Genomic DNA, 18,074 nt, shown 5'->3' with positions numbered 1-18,074 from the left:
ATCCAGTTTGCTACTCCGGACATGCAGTCCTGGACATTCTCTGACCATGCGCCCAACCCCTTAGGGATGTTATGTTATGTTAAAGTTTGTCTTAATATAGCGCTCAGCTACTCCAAAGGAGTGTCCCGGCGCTTTATCAGATTGAGAACAGATGCTTATGAGCGGGCAGACCAGGCCGAGGACTATTGTACAAAGAGCCATGTCTTAAGCTCTTTCCTAAATTTCAAAAGGCTGGTATTCTGTCTCAGTGGGACAGGCAGGGAGTTCCACAATTTGGGAGCTAGATAGCGAAAGGAACGCCCGCCCAGTCGGGCCCGTCGGACAAGAGGAACAGTTGCCAAGGCCAGAGAAGCTGACCTCAAAGTGCGTGAAGGCATATAAAAAGCCAGCCTGTTTCTAATATACTTGGCTCCAATGCCATGGAGCGCCTTGAAGGCTAGCGTGAGAGCCTTAAAAGCCAGCGCTTTTTGATGGGGTGCCAATGAAGTTTTTGTAACAGTGCCGTCGCGCTTGTTCTGCGTTGGAAGCCAAAAATGGCTCTAGCAGCGGCATTCTGTACAACTTGCAGACGAGAAATGAGAAAATTCGGCAGGCCCACATAAAGCACATTAGAATAATCCAGGCGGGAGCCTATCAAAGCCTGGACCGTCACTTTCCGGTGACATAGAGACAACATCGGGAGGAATTTTCTGAGCATTTTGATGATGCCAAAACACTTGCCCACAAGGCCCATGACCTGGGGTTTCAGTGTCAATCCATCATCAATCTGTACACCCAGGTTCTTAGCCCTGGAGGACACAGCCAAGGGAGGGAACATATCTGGTGGCCACCAAGACTGCTACCTGGGGTCTGATGGGCAGCCAAAATTTCCATATGACACCACCTCTAATCCAAAAGAGTGGATTACTGTAGCGAGGGATGCCACATACAGATTAAAAAGGGTGGGACTCAGGGAGGACCCCTGCGGAACTCCGCATGGTAGTGAGTAAGATTCCGAGTAAAAAGATTTTAAACTCACCCTTTGGGATCTCTCTGTCAGGAATGAGGACAGAAGGGCCGGGGCTTGATGGGATATTCCAAGACTCCGGAGTCTGTCCAGCAGCATTATAGGAGTAATGGTATCAAATGCCGCTGTCAGATCCAGGAGAATTAGCGCCACTCCCTGTCCTTCGTCCACCTTACGCCTGATATGATCCGAGGCTGAGACCAAGGCCGTTTCTGTACCAAGATGCCTTCTGAATCCAAACTGAGACTCATTTAGCCAGGATTGCCTGTCTGTCATTTCCATAAGCTGCTTATTGAGATGTGTCTCCAAGATTTTTGCTGGAACAGGAAGCAGAGAGATGGGACGGTAATGTTTACAGTCCCTAGAGTCAAAGTTTGGTTTCTTCAGAAGAGGTCTAATTATGGCTTGTTTCCAAGAATGGGGATAAATTCCAGATCGGAAGATGATGTTCATTAATTAACAAAGGGGTTCTGCTATAGTGTCGGCCACTAAATGTAAGATTGTTGGTGGGCATGCCTCCATAGGAGAACCGGAGTGCGTTCTCCTCAGATACTGCACGAGAGTAGGGGGCGTCAGGTTGCAAAATATTGGGAGACCTCTATTATTATGCAATAGAGAATACATTATGTGGCACACTGAATTTCAAACTTTTACTGCCATTAAAGGACGACGAAGGTTGAATAGTTTATTACGTCACTGGAACTCCAATATGGCATTATATGAGCTTTACAAGAAAAATAAACGGATATTTAAAAAAATTTTTTTTAATTTTTTTTATTAAAAACCTTTATTGCATTTGTATAATACACAGCGGAATGCCTACAACCCTGCGGGCCGGCCGCTAACACAGTTCGTGATTCAGAATGCAGCATTTCAAAATAGTCATTAGACCAACAGTCTCTGTAGAAATCTAAATAATGTCGCTGCAAAAGAAAAGAGCATTTCAGAGATCTGTATCGACGCTGGATGAGGTTTTTGATTTTACTTTTTTTGAAAACAACAACATTCAACTTCAACCGTTAGGAATAGTATTACGATTTTGCAGGAATCAACACAGTCTGAGTTACAAGTAACTCTTGTGAGAGGTCTACTCTAGTCCCCTACCCTTTTGCACGAGTGCTCCCCATCTATCCTACCTTACTTCCACCCCTTGCCTCCCACTTTAGCAATTCAAACAGGAGATCCCGCACCGTAACCTTGGCTTCCCTTCTCCCCGCAATTCACGCTTAGCTTTACCCCTCTGCCTCTTCCTCGTCGGAGACATCTTGATCATCTTCCAGCAAAGGGTCACAAATTTCCCCCCTGTACACATTCCATTTCGTCCAAATCTTATTCCACTTCCCTAGGCAGGCCCGGTTAGAATATACTGCCCTTTCCGTTACCATCACCCAGTCCATATTTAGACACCATTGTGACTTGGTCGGCATGTCTGCCTCACCCCAGCGCTGTGCGATGTCACGTTTTGCCACCATTAATCCTACTGTGACCCAGAGCTGTTCATATCTGGAAAGGTCAGTGGGCTTCCATACGTTTAACAAGCCCCTCCTTGGGTCAGGCAACAACGACAGGTCCAACGTTTGCGAAATTGTGCGGAGTATCCGTTTCCAGTATTCCCGAATCTTGGGGCATTCCCATATGGTGTGAAAAAATGTTCCCTCCTCCCCACACCCGCGAAAACAGTAAGGATGTGGTATCCTGTGGATGCGGTGTAACATGGTCCTAGTGTAATAAACCCTGTGTAGTATCTTGAGTTGTACTAGCCGCATTCGGGCCGAGATGCCTACTTCCTTAGGGGACCCAAATGCCTCATTCCACTCATGCTCGTCCATTTCGCTAGTGTCACCCTCCCATTTCGCCTTTAACAGGAGTGTCGGATCTGGGAAGTTATTAAGTAATTTGCGGTATGTGAGTGATGTTGCCCTTTCCATCATAAAATCAGTAAGGAGGCGGTCTTCTAACGGCGAGGACTCAGGCAGTGTTGTGTCGGGAGGTAGGGCTGCGAGCAATGCATGTTGTATCTGGATGTACCTATAAAGTTCCCTGTCACCCAGGTCATATAGTTCTTTTAGCCGGTTAAAGGGTATCACCCCGTTCCTCTCCCAGAGATCACCCACCGTGGAGATCACTATAGTGTCCCAGTGTGCAAAACTCTTACTGTTTCTCATGTTGCCCAACATCCGAGAATCCCACAGCGGGGTCATTCCGGTGATCTTCCCCTTCCAACCCAGCGCTGCTGTTGCTGTATGCCACATCTGTACTGTCAGTCTAGTGGGCCCCAGTAGGGCACAAACTTTACGGTGATCATATAATGGACCCAACAGGCTGTTCGTGCCCAGTTGCGCCCTGTCAGACTGGAACGCTGGCTCAGTTTGAGGCGCGTGAATCCACTGGTTGATCGGCTTAAGGTGTGCTGCCCAATAGTACAGTCTTAAGTTAGGTAAGGCGATACCACCGTCGTACCAGCCTCTGTGCAACTTGGATTGTGCAGTGCGTGCAGGGAGGTTCCCCCATAGAAGGTTAGAAACCAGCGCTGCCACTGTCTGGAAAAACCTAGGGGCCACAGGATAGGGTGTATTTTCGAGGACATATAGAAACCCTGGCAATGCCATCATTTTATAGAGTGCGGCTCTACCCAGGAGCGTCAACGGAAGACCCGCCCAGAACGTAACATCTCGTTTAAGTCTGTCCAGGTGAGGCTTCAAATTCTTATCCATAAATTCCGTTGGATCCCTAGTGACTTGAATGCCCAGGTATTTAAACGACGAGCCCGCTATCGCTAGTGGGCACGTCTCGCCAAGGTTCGGGGCCTGTCCCTGCAAAACATATGGTTCCGACTTATTCCAATTTAGCGTGTAGCCGGAAACGCTACCGTGTGTGTCACAAATGTGCAATAAAGCCGGCACTCCACATTCGGGGTTTGTTAGATAAATCAACATATCGTCTGCATATAAAGACAGTGGTCCTCCCATCCCTCACTCCATGATATGCCCTTGAGGAGAGGTGAGGTCCTTATGAGGGTCGCCAGGGGTTCCAAGGAGATCGCGAACAGCAGGGGTGACAAGGGACAACCCTGTCGTGTGCCCCTCCCCAACGGGAACGTGCGCGAGATATGTCCATTAGCTACCACGTGTGCCACAGGGTCAGTGTATAATAGTTTGACCCACGCAATAAAACGGGGCCCGAATCCAAAGCGCTTCAGTGCTTCAAAAAGATATGCCCATTCCACAAGATCAAATGCCATCTTAGCGTCAAGTGCTAAAATCACCGCTTGTGCGCTGATAGAATCCGCTCTAGCCAGCACGCCGTGCAGCCTTCGCAGATTCAACGCTGTATTTCTGTGTGGCATAAATCCGGATTGAACCGGGTGAATAATCGACGACAGATGGGGCAGGATTCTGGCCGCTAGGAGTTTAGCCAAAATCTTAACTTCGGCATTTAGCAAGGATATGGGGCGATAAGAGGAACATTCATCAGGTGGTTTGCCCGGTTTAGGGATAGTTACAATGGTCGCTACTCGCTGGTCCGGCGGAAGGGAGCCCTTCTCTAGACATTCCCTAAACATTCCCAGTAGATGTTCACTGAGGGTTCCAGGCACTGCTTGGTACCATTCAATGGGTATGCCGTTGGGTCCCATTGCTTTGCCCGGGTTTAGAGCCCAAATCACCAGTTGGATTTCATCGGCGGTGATGTCCGCTTCCAACTCCTGTGATGCTTCCAGTGACAATGTTTGGACCTCGATCGGAGCTAGGATGTCTTTGGCCATCTCAGGTGTGATCACACGTTCCGGGGTGTACACCCGTTCAAAGTAGGTCGCGAGTACCTCCGTGATATGTCATGTGTCTGAGTTTACCGCCCCATGTTAGTCTTTCAAGCGTTGGATCCCCCTGGAATTACCCTCCCGTTTATCAAGCCATGCCAGCATTTTCCCAGCTTTTTCACCCACCTCGTAGATTCTATTTTGAGTGTCGGTTATGTGCCCTTTTACTTGGATGCGCAGGTGATCGTTGTATAGGTTGTTGTAGGGTAAGTGCGTGAAGGGTTAATGGAGAGGGGTGCTGTTCATGGGCTGCGGTCCATTCCTATAAAGCCACCTCCAAATTAACTAATTCCTGTGACAACTGTCTCTTATGACCCGTGATGGAGTTAATGGCTTGTCCCCGTAAGACCGTTTTATAGGCTTCCCAAAGTGTCTCTGGGGAACGCACTGAGTGTATGTCTTCTTGGAAGTATTGCTTTGTTGTTTTCTTAAGGGCCTTACGAACCTGTGGAACCCTTAAGTAGGTAGCGTGAATGGGGTAAATGCGTTTGCGTGTTCGTGCTTGAGAAGAAAGTGTTAGCGTGAGTGGCGAGTGGTCCGAAATCCCCTGAGGGTGAATTGTCATTGCGTCTATATGTTGGAGGCCCTCTCCCAGCGTCAGGAAGTGGTCAATGCGAGATAGACTGCTGTGCACAGCTGAGTGAAAAGTGTATTGTTTCGTACCAGGGTGCAAATGTCTCCAGATGTCAGTCAGTCCCATGGCCGTTACAAACCGCTGAAGGTAGGGGATCCCACCCGCCTGAACCGGTGTGGGGTATCTATCAATTTGTGTGTCCAGAACTGCATTAAAGTCCCCCCCTAGGACGATCTCACCCTCGGGGAGAGTCAGATGGAAGTCACCTAATTTTGGGAGGTGAACCGAGTGCAATACCGGTGGAATATATACTGAGACCAGATTAAAAAGTTTCCCCTCCCACTGCCCCTGCAAGGCTGCAAAGCAGCCCTGGTCATCAGTTTTAGTCAGTAAGGGGATGAAACATGCGTTTTTCTGTATCAGGATACCGGTCCCCCTGGAACCGGACGTGAACGCAGAGTGGACCAACATTTTATATCCTCGTCTATCTAAGGCCTTGGTGGCCCCCCCTACCAGATGAGTTTCTTGCAGTAGTGCTATGGTGGTTTTTTGTCTTTTAATTGCAGTCAGTACCAACCCCCGTTTGACCCTGTCCCCAAGACCTCTCACATTCCAAGACAGTAAGCGTAAGGGAGGGCACTGTGACTCAGGGTCCACCACCCCTCTTACCGGGTCAGAATTATCAGCCATTAGGTACTATGGGCTTCATGGTGTATTGGCCAAGAAGTGGATCAGGTATGGTGGCTATGCCGGTGCATAGCGAAGGGCTGAGGGACATCACGGAGGCTTATGATCATTGTCCATCCCACCCATCTTGCGTTGACTCATACTGAAATTCAAGCATCGTCCTCGACCGTCTATATACATTCCTAACTGTAACAATACAATCCCCCCCAACCCCCCTCCCTGCTACCCTGCCTAACGGACTTTCAACTGCCCGCCCCCCCAACTGAGCAGAGTGCTTAACCCATCCCGCTACCAGAGTACTTGCGTGTAGGGGGAGAGCGTCTCCCCGAGCAGGCGGCATCCCTGCGTGCCCTTAGGGTGTTCGTGCCAGTGTCCTATTGCAGCTATAAAACAGTATGTGAATGGTCAGCGATTGCCCTGTTCATGAGAGTTGGATTGTGGGGTTCATTCTTCACCACCGGCCCCCGCAAAACCACGGGACGGAGAGCCCTCCGCTCCTCCACGCCCTGACGTCTGTGAGCCAGTTCTGCTGTCGCCGCTGCGATCCTGGGTAGACCTGTGTCGCCTCCGCTGCCGGTCCACATTATGCCACCCCTCAAGCCAGTCCCAGGCTGCTTCTGGAGAATCGAAAAACCATACTTTTTTGTCTGCTATCACTCGCAGCCGGGCCAGAAAAAGCATCGAATACGGCAGTTCCTTTTCCCTCAAAGTTTTCTTTACCTCCAGGAATGTTCTGCGCTTTCTAGAGACCTCTGCCGTGTAGTCTGGGAAGAAGGCAATTCTTGAGTTCTGTATTTGGATCGGCGGCGCCACCCTTGCGGCCTGCAAGATGGCGTTGCGGTCTCTGAAATTGAAAAGTCTTGTCAGTATTGGTCTAGGCGGACCACCTGTCTTTGATTTGCCCCCGGTACTCTATGGGCCCGTTCCACTGTAAAAAAGTTCGAGAGGCCTTTAGGTTGGAGTCTGGTTTTGATTATTTCTTCCACATATAGGTCCATGGCGCCCTTGTCTTCAGATTCCGGCACTACTAAAATTCGAACGTTATTGCGCCGGGAGCGCCCTTCTTGGTCATCCAACTTTTCTCTGAGCAGTTTGTTATCCGTTTGTAGCCGTTCCATCGCCGTTTGTAACTCAGACACGTCTTCGGCCAGTGATTTAGCGACCACCTCCACCTGCTTTACCCTTTCATTCATTTTCTGGAGGTCCGCCCGTATCAGGGTGACTTCCGTGGCTCTCGCTCCTACTGTTGCCTGCACCTGAGCCAGTGCCGCCAGAACGTCCTCTAGTGTGGCCTTCTTCGCCCCCTCAGACTCCGACGTTTTCCCCGCATTTTTGCGCTGTTCTTGGGGAGGAGTTTGCCTCTCGTAAGCAAATTTGTCCAATTTGGCCTGAGTAGTGCTATTCCTGGGGCCTCTGTTGGACATGGCTTTGGTCTTGCGGACTTTCTCGGACCAGCGTAAGTCCGTGATCAAACCAAGGAGGGCCGATGCTTCGTTATCCTGCTGCCGTCTGTGGGTGGTCACGTTAGGTGACCGTTGCAGTAGTAGTCACCTGGAAGATCCCAAAGACCGCAGGTCTTTATCGCTCCGCCATGGCGGGCGGCTCCGCGGGGGTGGTTGCTGGAAGAGCCCGGGGCAAGACGTGCAGCCAACGCCCAAGATGGCGGGTCCGGCCGCCCGGGTCCCGGCGTTATCTGCGGCGCCTCCAGGCGTGGTCACACGAATATCCACCGCCACTAGCCGTCTCGGGGTCCCACTTGTATCACCGGGCCGCCGGAGGATGTTTTCGGATTGTTCTGGCAGTGCGTCCCGGACACCGGTACGTCCGGCCAACCACCGCCGCCAAAAGTTTATTTCCGGCCGGGTCCCAAGTATACGCAACTCCGCTGCCTCCAGGAGAGCGTTAGGCCCCACCTCTCGCCGATCTCTGCCAAGCGATGTCGCGCTGGTTCAGGGTCTTCGCCGTCGCGAAATTGAACCACCGGGTGCTGCACGGCCTCTGGGTCCGATCCACCCCTTTAAGCACCTCGAAAATCAGGATAAATATGACGGATTTCAGTGGGAAGCCGCTTCCTCACGGGAGCCTCTCTAAGCTGCGGCCGCCATCGTTGGCTGCTAGCCACGCCCCCCACGGATATTTAATTTTGATATTACAAGTTTAGCATGCATTCATCGCAGAGCCTTGATCAATATATGCAAGCTTCTTTGGTGGGGCAAACATTGTACAGAGATGAGGACCAACACATGATAAAGGACAAGATGACTGGATTGTCATTGGGGAGGGGCTGGCTTTGATTGGACAGAGTACCAGAATATCGTGGAAGATATATTGTCCTACAAAAATATCGCAGCTAAATATCAACTACCAAAATATTGTGCAGATGAATATATTTACACAAGTATAGGTTATTAAACTTTACTCCAAATATATGTTCCTTGGTTATATATGTATATATCTTCCATTTCTGGTTCTTTGGCAAATAATGTGCTCTTCAAGTTCACTGTGGATCGCCTGCGAGGATGGAATGCACGCGTCCCGAATAGCCAAGCCTCAGCCAACAAGGCAATATCAAATTCGGGGGCAGGGAGCTCATACATGCATTTTATCTATTTATTCGCCTGGGCAAGTCTTTACAACGCAGTGCAGTGAGAAAGAGGCTGCTGGAGCATGATCATAAATGCTTAAACTGCACACAGATTTTCGAGACATTGGAGTTTAGATATGGCAACATGAGGTAGGCCAAGATAGATTGCATTGCAGCAGCAGAACTGCGCCTGGATATAAAAATCGAATAGCAAGACCTATTCATCAGTTGAGGGAGATGAAGGACAAGATTTTCTCTAGAACATTAAGCTGCAAAATGAACGAATGGCCTCACCTGAATTTGCTGGATTACAGATAACTCTTGATCAGTTACGACTTCCAAATAAAAAAAAAATACAAAAGCCAAGGGGTTTGGAGTAATAAAAGCCCTGCTGGACTCAACCCAACGGGTTTGTAAAACCCTAGAAAAGAAAACCCAGAGCCACTATAACAATAAATGTTACAAATTGGCGGAGGGTCCAGAAAAAAACAAACATAATAACACTTTTTGAATTAAAAAAACTATAAAATGAATTTCTTGAAAATATAGATACAATATTAATTTCATTGGCTCTTCATTTTGATTTTGCAAATTCATATCTTTACATACATAACATCTCTTCCAAATTCAGTGTTGCTTGTTTAAATGTTATTGATGTACTACAGCCAAACGATTTAAAATGTTAACAGAGTCACTTTCAATTTATATCAAGTGCAATAATTGGTTACTTTGATGTTGTGCAGCGGACACATGTTTTATGACTTAAAGTGAACTGCCGCTTCTTCAGAGCTGTTAACAATTGATATTTGCAAAATAATGAGCAAACGTGCATTAATTGATAGAAATGCGCAAAATGTAAAAAACACAGCAATAATCTTAAATTCATGTACATTTATTTACTTATTATTCAAAATGAAACGGAGATCATAAAAGAAAAGAGGATTGAGCAACAAAGGCATCATTACAAACAAGCATTAACTTAATTACCATTTTAGAAGAAGGAATCGCCATTTTGTTAGAATGTATTTTTAAAAATAATTTCTACATTTTGGGTGTGGAGTGCTTAAATGTTCCCTGACTACTCCAAGAGTATCCACTTGCCTTGATCACATCTCCTCAAATTAACCCAGATACAGGACTTAATTTACCAAAAATCAGATTATCACAGGCCACAGAAAGAATAATGTAGATATTGTAATTAATTGTCTTTTAGTGTCATATATACTTTTATTCTATATTGCTGCTATCTCCTCACTACCTCATAATATGTAAAGCGCTCTGATACCCACGGGTCCTGTTCGCGCTATATAAAACTCTTAAATAAATAAATAAATAACTCCCTATTTATTCAATACAGAATACTATCCTGTGTTTAACCATGTCGCTATTTGATCAAATGCATCTCTGCTAACACAAAATGACTGTGTCTAATTCACCAAATTTTGGGTTTGAGATGCTAACTTAATTTTTGGGCCACTCACAGTGTATCAGCTTACCTTACAGTGGCGGCTGGTGACATTTGAAAGTGGTAAGATGTAAAAGTTCAGAATGTTTGGACTGGTTTGCATCAACACTTAAACATGTAAAAATGACATACAACATGCCTCATACACTGCCTTTACTCACAAAACATTCTGCATAATGAGCCATTTTCTTGCCACAGATTTTAGTCAACCATGCCACAGAATTTCCTCCTGTAAAGCTGCTTATTTCCAGTATCTTGGTTACAAAGATGGTGAGTAGTTCTTGGGTCAGAGAAAGCTGACTTTGACATAACATACTACAGATATAGGACATACAAGCTGGGAATATGTCAGTGGGAGATCCTCTAAGATTACCATGTAGAGGAAGGGGTCAGTGTCTGGTTTATTTGCTTGTCCAGATAGTTTGCGTTCAGCTCTTTGATTCCAGTTTATAGCTCACTGTGCTAGATTGTGATTGTAACTGATGAACTGCACAGTAACAAAAGGATCTCTGTGACAAAAGCAGTATCCCACTGAGCATTGAAAATGAAATACTGTTCTGCAATCTGCACAGTATAAGTTCTTTGCTGCAGGCCTATTATCCCCCTGCGCTACCTCAGCTGAGTCAATACTGCCACTAGACAAAAATCAAATTTCTCTCCAGCAGGTAATTAATCACACAACATTTATCTTGACACTTTTATTGTTGTGGCAGAGAGCTTTGGTTGATTTTGGTGACAACATGACATTAAACTGTAAGCGAAGTCATTGAGGAAGCCGCGATACCACTGGGGAGGTACAAAATATGATCTTTCATAAATAACAAAAATGAAGAATTATGGAAAGAAATGTTACAAACCAAACATGCATCTAAAAAAAGCACCTTTTGAGCAATTATTCTGAACTGCGTCCCTATCAGATACCCGAAGAGGCACTATCCATGTACAACATATGGCACCTCGAGGAAAGCCGATCTTGCGTGCTCATGACGGAGTAGCTTCTTGCAGAAACATATGTGCGTTTTACTGTTTTATGTTAACATGCTTTTGCATAGGCTGAAAACTGTTAGGTACAAGGAAATCTTTAGTGCTTGTAAAACGCACTGCTACAACTCCCCCCCCCCCCCCCCACCCCCCCCATCCCAACCCTTCCAGCCCCAAAGGAAAGGCCTGATGCATGGTATAGGTATAACACTGTGAGCATTATGATCCAGGCCTGGCACAAATCTAAACGTAGTGACCGTAACTGACAATGACCTATTTATTTAAGACTCTAAACAATAAAAGGCCCTGTGCCTGCGCACACCTCCCTTCTGCGTTGTCCGGTCCAGTTACTTTTAATGAATGGCCTAGCTCGGCGTGTGCTCATCTTGAGTTGAAAACAAGTGCAGCATTATTTTTAAAAATCATAATAATGTTGTTTTCAACGCATGGTGAGCGCACGCCGAGCCAAGCTATTCAATAAAAGTCATTCTATTTTTAGGTAATGTCCGACGAGAGGAAGTACGCCCAGGCCTGAGCACGAGTGAGCAAGATTCAAAGATTGTCATATATTTCAAATGTCAGTAAGCCCCAGGGGAGGGAGTCACTGTTAATACACCCGATTTCCAAAGTTAAAGCACTTACCTAAGCACAAGGCGGTCTGCCTGTCTTCGTGACGCCGGAAATGGAAAGAAAGCCTCCTCCCACCCAGTACTGTACCGAGTCTTTAAACCAATCCAAACTCCAGTGCCTCTTGTTACGGGAAAACAGTGGTTCCTGTGGGCAAAATGAACCAATGATTTAAGCAATAAATATATATGCACAATGGCAGTGGCTACGCGTTTGTAAGGGACCAAGTAATGTCTGTGGACAAAAATAACTCTCTGAATAGTTTGTTCAACTAACTTTTTTATATACACAATAATGGTATAGATCACTTTCTTAAATTCAAAAAGCGGTATACTTTATGTGATGTATCCCCAGGTGAAAACATGGAACCATAAGTGACTATATACAGTGAAGAGTTTTAAAAGAGGTTTCCATAAGTACAAGAAGCGACCATTCAGGTATACATGGTGACTGCCTAAGTGTATAATGACACTGGCTATGTAATGGTTCTTCCCTTAAGCTTGTCGACGACGTTTCAACCCTCCTTTGGATGTGGGGTCTCCTCAGGACTGTTATTGTGGGGATATCTACAGGAGATATGGAGAAGCATTAGGCCCAAGTTACTGGCACATATGCGAAAGCCTTGAAAAGGGGTCAATATTGAAGGTAAGTACCTGGATCTTAAAAGGGCGCAGCATGAGTGATTGTGAAGGCTGAAACTTTTCTTTAGGGCCAAATAACCTATTACACAGGATTCATGCACCGGATTGAGACCCCCTTCTACTTTCAATCCTACAAATGGGATGATTCCACCAGAATTGTTAGCTTTTGAAAAACTGATTATACAAGGTATTGACAATATGAAAACCAAGAGGTCCTATGTTCCCTACAATATCACACTCCAAGAACGCTAAGCTTTACAGGCACTAAAAAAGGAGGAATCCATCATTCTCAAACCAGCAGACGAGGGCGGTGGGATAGTAGTCCAAGATCGCATAGCCTATGAAACAGAAATTCAGAAACAAATCAACGAAACATAACATTACAGAAAGCTTAGTACCAGTCCATTGCCCCAAATACGCAGAGATATACTATTGATCACTACGAAGGCTAAAGATGAAGGTTACATCTCTCAGAAACAGTTTGAGTTTCTGAATGCAGATAACCCTAGGACCCCGGTACTTTACACCATACCTAAAATACATAAGAGCACCACAAACCCTCCAGGTCGACCAATACTATCTGGTTGCGATTCTGTTCTGGAACCCGTAGGAGCATATATACACTACTTCATACGTGACTTTGTCCCAATACAGGACACATACGTGAAAGACACAATGTTCATGATAAACCTAGTGGATGGCATGCCCTTCACTCTGGGCAACGATATATTGGCAACCCTTAACATCAGTTCACTTTATACGAACATACCACAAGAGGACAGTATCAAAGCAATAGAAAGCCTCCTAGAAAAATGACCCAGACTGACACAGGTGCCTACAAATGTTGTCATTAGCCTTCTTCGCATTGCCCTACAATGTAACTATTTTGTCTCAGGGGGCAAATGTTATGAGCAATGCTCCGGCACAAGCTTGGGAGCAATTTTTGCCCCAAACTTGGCTAACATATACATGGACTATATGGAGCACAAGTATGTTCTTGACAATGAGAATATGTACCGCTCCAACATTAAATGTTGGAAGCTGTACATTGACGATATCTTCGTCATCTGGACAGGCACAAATAGTGAATTTCAGGACTTTGTCACTCACTTGAATACCGTGCAAACACATCTGACCTTCACGTCCACCACTCATGACTTATCCATAGCATTCTTAGATCTCAACATTAGTCATTAGAATGGAGCACTCTATAACACCTCACATAGAAAGACAACTGATGAAATACGCTACTGTCTTTTCGCAGTCACCATCCACGGCCTCTGAGAGATGGCCTGCCTTAGGACAGTTTCTCAGAATCCGCCGCAGTTGCACACATAAAGTAGACTACATGAGAGAAGCAGAAATACTCAACTGGTAACCAGATGGTACCCAAATAGGCTAGTCAAAAGATCACTAAAGCGGGCTTGGTACTGCCCGAGGGATGAACTTCTAAAAACAAAAGAAAAGAAGAGCATCGACAAAATAGTGTGTGTAACCACCTTCTGTATCCACACTAACCAAAGCCGCAACCTGATCACCAACAACTGGTACATTATCAAAAGCATACACCCAACTATTGAACTCCCCCTTTTTGCATACAAAAGAGGAAACACCCTCAAATACCATCTTGTAAGATGAGCCACAGACATAGGGCTAAGGGCACCTAACAACCTTACAAGCACATGGGGCCTACCTGACATCAAAGGACACCACAAATGTGGCAACTGCATGTGCTGTGAATTTACATTCAATACCACTGCCGTTGAACATGGCAACGTCAAACACACCTTGGAAGGTTTCTCCAACTGCAACACGCGTAACGTGGTGTACTGCATCTGGTGTCCATGCAACTTGGCATACATAGGCCAAACAGAACAATGTCATATATTCCCCCCAGTACAGAGATCTGGGCCTAAATCCATAGTTTTTTTGCACTCCACACCACCCCAGTTCAAGTTCAAGTTCAAGTCCAGGGATTTATATAGCGCACTACTCACCCAGAGGGTCTCAAGTCGCTTGGGGAGGGGGGGGATCATTTTTTGTCGAATAGCCAGGTTTTAAGTTCTTTTCTGAAGGAGATGTGGTTCTGTGTAAGGCGGAGGTGAGTGGGGAGTGAGTTCCAGGTCTTCGCCGCCAAGTAGGAGAAGGATCTACCTCCCATGGTGGATCTTCGGATACGCGGGACTGCGGCGAGGGCTTGATTGGAGGATCTTAGTTGGCGGGTCGGTGTGTAGAAGGACAGTCGAGTGTTGAGGCATTCGGGTCCTAGTTTGTAAAGGGCCTTGTGTGCGTGGGTGAGGAGACGGAACGTTATTCTCTTGTTGACGGGAAGCCAGTGGAGGTCTTTCAGGTGTCCGGTGATGTGATCTTGGCGAGGGATGTCCAAAATGAGTCTCGCTGATGCGTTTTGAATGCGTTGGAGTTTTTTCTGTAATTTGGCTGTGATTCCGGCGTATAGTGTGTTTCCGTAGTCCAGCCGACTCGTGACCAGTGCGTGGGTGACAGTCTTTCTTGTCTCGGGGGGATCCAACGGAAGATTTTTTTGAGCATACGAAGTACGTTGAAGCAGGAGGATGAGACTGCGTTGACTTGTCTGGACATCGAGAGTGAGGAGTCTAGGATGAAGCCAAGGTTACGTGCGTGGTCTGTGGGTGTGGGTGCTCTGCCCAGAGCCGAAGGCAACCATGAGTCGTTCCATGCAGAGGGGGAAGATCCTAGGATGAGCACCTCCGTTTTGTCTGAGTTAAGTTTTAGGCGGCTGTGTTTCATCCATTCAGCTACTTCTTTCATGCCTTCGTGAAGATTGGTTTTGGCGGTGTTAGGGTCTTTGGTGAGGGAAAGGATTAACTGGGTGTCGTCAGCGTAGGAGATGATGTTAAGGTTGTGTTTGGCGCGCGATGGATGCGAGTGGGCTCATGTAAACGTTGAAGAGGGTGGGACTGAGTGATGATCCTTGTGGTACGCCGCAGATGACTTCAGTGGCCTCTGATTTGAATGGGGGAAGTCGGACTCTTTGAGTTCTTCCAGCGAGGAACGAGATGATCCAGTCCAAGGCTTTTCCTTGTATGCCGATGTTGCTGAGGCGTTGTATAAGGGTGCTGTGACAGACTGTGTCAAAAGCGGCGGAGAGGTCGAGTAGAATGAGGGCCACTGTTTCTCATTTGTCCAGTAGTGTTCGGATGTCGTCTGTCGCTGCAATGAGGACGGTTTCGGTGCTGTGTTTGGCTCGAAATCCTGACTGAGAGGGATCGAGAGAGTTGTTGGATTCAAGGAAGGCGGCGAGCTGGCTGTTGACGGCTTTCTCAATGACTTTGGCAGGGAATGGGAGGAGGGATATGGGGCAATAGTTTTTAAGTTCAGAGGGGTCTGCTGTGGGTTTCTTCAGGAGGGCGCTGACTTCGGCGTGTTTCCAGCTTTCTGGGAAGGTAGCAGAGTTGAATGAGCAGTTGATGACATCACGGAGATGGGGTGCGATGATGGAGTCTGCTTTGTTGAAGATGTGGTGGGGACAGGGGTCGGTTGGCGATCCAGAGTGGATTGAGTTCATTAGGCGGATGGTGTCTTCAGTGGTGATAGGGTTCCAGGCGCTGAGGTTGTTGGATGGCGGTGAAGGTTCGGAGGGGGGTGGGGAGGATTGTTCGCAGGGAATGTTCTCGAAGCTGTTGTGAATGTCGGCAATTTTGTTGTAGAAGAAGGAGGATAACGAGTCGCAGAGGTCTTGGGAGGGAGTAATGTCGTTTGAGGCTGCGGTGGGGTTGGTGAATTCTTTGATGATGTTGAAAAGTTCCTTGCTGTTATGAGCGTTGTTGTCGAGTCAATCCTTGAATGCTGATTTCTTGGTGGATCGAATCAGTTGGTGGTGTTTGTGGGTGGCTGCCTTGAAGGTGGTCATGTTGGCGGTGGTTGGGTTTTTTCTCCATGTTTTCTCTAGGGTGCTGATTCAGAAAAGGGGGTGGTGATGAACAGAGTGTCTGAATTAAGCAGACCACTCTTACCCAGTCCAAAGATCAGGGCTTGATCCATCACCGTTTTTAGCTCACTGCACCATCCCAGCTCAGAACCTGGCTACATGCAAATTAGTCTGTTCCTGACCCAGTGCATGATGGGAACAGGGCAAACCAAACTACCAAGCCAATTCTTATACTGGGAAGGAAACAAGCTTCCGGGGACCGGTTTCTGGCATTTCAGCCGTCGTCGGCCCGGCTTGCTTGAATCCTGATGGTGCAATGAGCAAGGGACTCACATCTGAGTATACCCTTCCACCCTTATGGTGGACAAAATGATTCAGAAAAGGGGGGTGGTGATGAACAGACTGATTTGCATATAGCCAGGTTCTGAGCTGGGATGGTGCAGTGAGATAAATAACGGTGATGGATCAAGCCCTGATCTTTGGACTGGGTAAGAGTGGTCTGCTTAATTCAGACACTCTGTTCATCACCACCCCCTTTTCTGAATCGTTTTTGGCCACTATAGGTGTGGCAGGGTATACTCAGACATGATGGACAGAATGCAGAACAATGTCAACTGTTGTTTTGCATTTGTCACCCCATAAGTATGACATTGTTTTGCATTGTTCTGTTTGGCCATGTCTGAACCAGGGTGGTGTGGAGTGCAAAAAAACGATGGATTTGGGCCTAGGTCTCTGCACTGGGGTGAATGTATGACATTGTTCTGCATTCTGTCCATCAACTGTTGTTTTTGCATTTGTCACCCCGAGTGGGATGGGTATGCTCAGACGTGAGTCCCATGCTCTCCACACCACTGGAGTCAAGCTATCCTGGCTGAAGAGCAACTGATAGCCAGAAACCGGTCCTAGGATGCTTGATTCCAGTCCAGGAAAGACATGCTTGGCAGTTTGGTCTGGACTCTTCCCATGAGGCACAGGGTCAAGGCTGATTTGCATATGGCCATGTCTGAACTGGGGTGGTGTGGAGTGCAAAAAAACGATGGATTTAGGCCCAGATCTCTGCACTGGCGTGAATGTATGACATTGTTCTGCATTCTGTCCATCAACTGTTGTTTTTGCATAAGTTGCACCCATGGCCACTCCTTTGCATTAGAAATAGAATTGTTGTTTGAACACAAAATAATTCTGCTTCATGCTGATTTCAAGTAGATCAACCAAGAAGCTGGTGGGTATCCATTGCAGTGCTGGACGTCTGTCCAATGTGGCACCTACGACCTCTGTTGCCTTGCCCTGTGGTATAGAGGTGTAGAGTGAAGAAAAATCATCCAATGTTACCAGGACTTGTGTAGTGCTGTCGAATGGCTGATGCTCCAGCAGTTGTATAATGTGCATAGAGTCACGCACATAAGACTTAGTTTCCGGGACCAAGGGCTGTAGATAATGGTCGATAAATTGGTTGGCTGGTGCTAATATCGATCCACACCCGGATATGATCGGCCTCCCGGGTGGTCTCTCCAAGTGCTTGTGCACTTTCAGCAGGGTATATATGGTAGGTATCCGGGGTTCCTGTTATACAGAAACTCCTTCTCAGGTATACTCAAGAATCCTTCACGAAACCCTTCTTTTGAAAGTGCTTCTATGAGTGACATGATGCCCATCGTGGGATCCCTCGGTGTGGTCCGGTAACTCTCTTGTACTTTGAGTTGTTGCTCAATCTCCTCATTGTAGTCTGTGGTGTATTGTATCTCCACTGCTCCACCCTTGTCAGCAGCCTTCACGACAATG

Source organism: Lissotriton vulgaris, chromosome 11 (assembly GCF_964263255.1).
Source record: "Lissotriton vulgaris chromosome 11, aLisVul1.2, whole genome shotgun sequence".
In the NCBI taxonomy this organism is placed as follows: Eukaryota; Metazoa; Chordata; class Amphibia; order Caudata; family Salamandridae; genus Lissotriton; species Lissotriton vulgaris.
The sequence above is the reverse complement of the archived record's forward strand: the minus strand, read 5'-3'. Positions refer to the sequence as shown.